We start from the raw sequence: 3463 nt of genomic DNA on the forward strand, positions 1-3463 counted from the left end.
AGGGTTGGGCCCTAACCCAAGGGCTTTAGCCCTCCAAGTTAACTCAGTGCTAGCTAAAAAAAAAACTCATTCTTATTATCAAAACAATGGATTACATCAACAATTGTCATGACACTTGTAGCTCGAAAATAAGGTAGAGTTTTACAATCAAAAGTCCCCCCAATCCTACTAAGTACCTAGGCCTCTTTACTTATACATTTGAAGTCTCCAACGACTTCCTCAAAATTAGGGAGTCTCAGCTCCCAAACTCGAGATAAACTGGTGCTTTGACTTCCACTTGCTTGGCTGCCTTCTAGTCCTCATGATTTGGTTGTTTGTACTTTGAGTTTATGGAGGAATATTTGAATGGAGGGGTAGTAAATGAGGAGGATTTCCCTCCTATAATTTCTCTCCCTTGTCCCATTCAAGTTTTGACCAAGGTCTTTGCTAAAATTCCTTGCTTTTATCCTTTAATCTTGCATTAAATGCACGTTAGACCACAAAGCAAAATATCCAACTCTAACTCATCTCATAAACAAAATATGATCAAAAGTATGCAATAAGTTGTGAGAATAGTTGGTTTGGCTAAGCTAGGAGGTGAACTAAGGCCCATGTAATTACCCAATGATGAGCCTCATCATCACCCCACTACTGAAAGTGTTGCTCATCCTCTAAGCAACTTAGTCAATGTCCATGTATTTCATGGCTCTGGTAGCCTCTCTGACATCTTATGCCTCTGTTGTCGTCTCTTCTTTTTGTTCATATGAGCCTGCTTTCCTTTCTACTTCTTCCCACTACCTCTTTTCCTCTTCTCCTTTTCTCCCTTCTAGCATCCCTAGGAGTAGTGGTGGACTAAGTTTTAGGCCTATCCAATTGACCTTCAACCTTTGCATTGATTTCTTATATATAGGTGTCTTGTTGAGTGCCTCTCTCAACCTCCAAGGGGAGTGATATTCTCTGATCTTCAAGTTGTGTGGCAGTGTGTTTGATCTCCTGATGTAGGCATGTATACTATCATCTCCTACAAGCCTAAACATATCCTCAAAATGTGAAATTGCTTGCTCTTGGGCAACAAGATATCTAGGTTCTAGCTAAGGATTATTTGCAATTAGATTATGGGTGCTAATTAGGGTCATGGGATTTGATTGTTCAACTCTGATGAAAAGAGTTTCATTTTTCTCTCTGGCCAATTATCTTTTCATCTCTGCATCCCTTCAGTCCTCATGGTTCATCCATGATGACAAAGCCATTAATTGCAGATCTCTTAGCTTGGCATTAGGATCCCAAACATTCATGTTTATGAGTGCCAACAAGTAAAACTCAACCATTTTGGCACTATCCTCTAGTGTACAGTGATCACAAAGATCAATAAACTGCTTGTAGTCCTGAAATGGCATCGTGCCCCTTTGTGCTAGTGTTTTAATCTGAAATTGCAACCATTGTTCTCTGAGGTAAAGAGCATAGTATTTAGTTGGCATCCTACAATGGATGGCCTCCAAGGAGAGGCTGGCCATACATGCTAGTTGGTTTTCCATTTCCTACAACTATCCTCTTAGCCATGCATTTTCTGTCTCAAGTTTATCTCTCATTATTTCTTCTCTGTTCCTTGGTGTAGGGGAATCTTCAATCTCAATAGGGATTTTTGTTGGTATTTATGGCTTCCCTTGTTTGATACTTGTCCTCTTTCTTATTATGAAATATAGAGAGGTTTGCCTCCTTCTTTTCCCTTTTTTTCTGACTCGAGTGCTGAGAGTAGTGAAGGTAGCTGCTGCCTCCCTCTCAGGGGCCTCTGGAGATGCTCTAGGTGACTCCTCCTCATGTTCTTCCCCTTCTATTTCAATGCCTTTTGCCTCTCTTATTTTCTTATATTCTTCCTCTTGCTGTTCTTTCTTATCTCCGTCAGTTTCTTCCTTTGTTTCAACATCATCCTCCTTCTATTCTCCTTCATCATGTTCCTCTATATTAGTTTCTTCTTCATCAATCCCATCCCCATCTAGCTCTGTATATTCTTCTTTTTGTTTTGCCTCCTCCTCACTGACAGAAGGACTAACATCATAGGTGATGGTTTTGATGTCATTCTTTGCTAGTAAGTCTTTGAAAACTGACCATGTTATAAGGATCTTGAGGTTTTGGAGGGCATCCTCAATGAGGATCCTGATCAAGCTATGGTGAGCCAATCACTGGGAATTCCCTTCATTTACTTTGTTGTTGGAGTCTATGAGTGATTACATCAAGAAATAGGGTATGCTGAGTCTTTGGTGAACTGGTGTTTCTACCGCAAATATTAATTCTTCAAGCATCCTAAAATGGTAGCCATAAACAACATTGTATCTATGGAATGGCAGATGAGATGACGGGGTATGATGAATAAGGTGGATGGTAATGAATGAGGGTGGCAGATGACGTGGAGGATATGAGACATAGTGGAGCAATTGGGGTGGCCCATTGCGGGGTAGGGAGTGTACGGGATGTTCATCAGGCTTGAACCCCCCCCCCCCCCCTCCCCCAACTCCCGTAATAATCTCAGGCCGTAGATCTCGGTCAATCACCTCCACGTCATGGTCATCTGTGGGGGTTGAGCCCGAGTCATAACTCGTGCTTGTTTCTCCCCCATAGAGCACTTTATCTGCTGCTCGAACCCATGCTTACTTAAATCTTGTGCTGTCACTCGAACTTTAATATCGGTCAAGGCCCCACCTTACAACGGATTTGAATGCCATAAAATATAAATCACTGTTTTCAGACTCTTGCATTCTCTTTTGGTTTTAAAAATAATTTCCTTTTTGCCACTTGACTGTTTTCTTTGTCGAAGGTGGCCAAGTTAAATGGCCACCTTTTCACTTACAAACCAATAACTCGTAACCCTTACAAATTTTGATCAAATGATGCATATGAGTGAGTGAGCGGGATACTTACCTATGGCATCGATGCCGTGCTGCAGTTGTCGAAGATCAAAGGTGTTGCATTGTCTATTTGCTGCATGGTCATTCTTCTTCGTCCTCTGCTATCTATTGTCTGCTGTCTATAGCTCCTGGATCATCCTAGTGAAGATATGTAGCTGATGATTGTAGAAAACACAGTTTTCACCTAAATTGAGGCAATGAAGTGAAAAAACAATGGAATTGATGGAGGGATGCATGGTAAGGAGTTGAAGAGATGAAGATATGTGCGGTAGGGTTCCCTTTCGATCTTCTCTTTTCTCTTTGATTGTATTTCTCGCCACCTGCAAATAACAATTATGTCTCTCTCTCTCTCTCTCTCTCTATCTTTCTCTCTCTCTCTTTGAAAAACACCTAGGTTGCCTCAGAGAAGTTTTCACCATAGATGTTTGCACTGGGCACCTCAAGGAAGGTTTTCACCCAGGGATCTTCGTATTCTTTTTTCATTTTTTATTTTTTTCATCATTGGGCCGCCTCACGAGGTGTTCAACCCGAGGATGGGACTCAGGCGTCTCATGGAGGTTTTCACCTAAATCCTTATTCTT

The sequence above is a fragment of the Pinus tabuliformis genome, chromosome Q (assembly GCF_031772625.1).
Source record: "Pinus tabuliformis cultivar Carrire ecotype Pingquan chromosome Q, CPIR1, whole genome shotgun sequence".
Lineage (NCBI taxonomy): Eukaryota > Viridiplantae > Streptophyta > Pinopsida > Pinales > Pinaceae > Pinus > Pinus tabuliformis.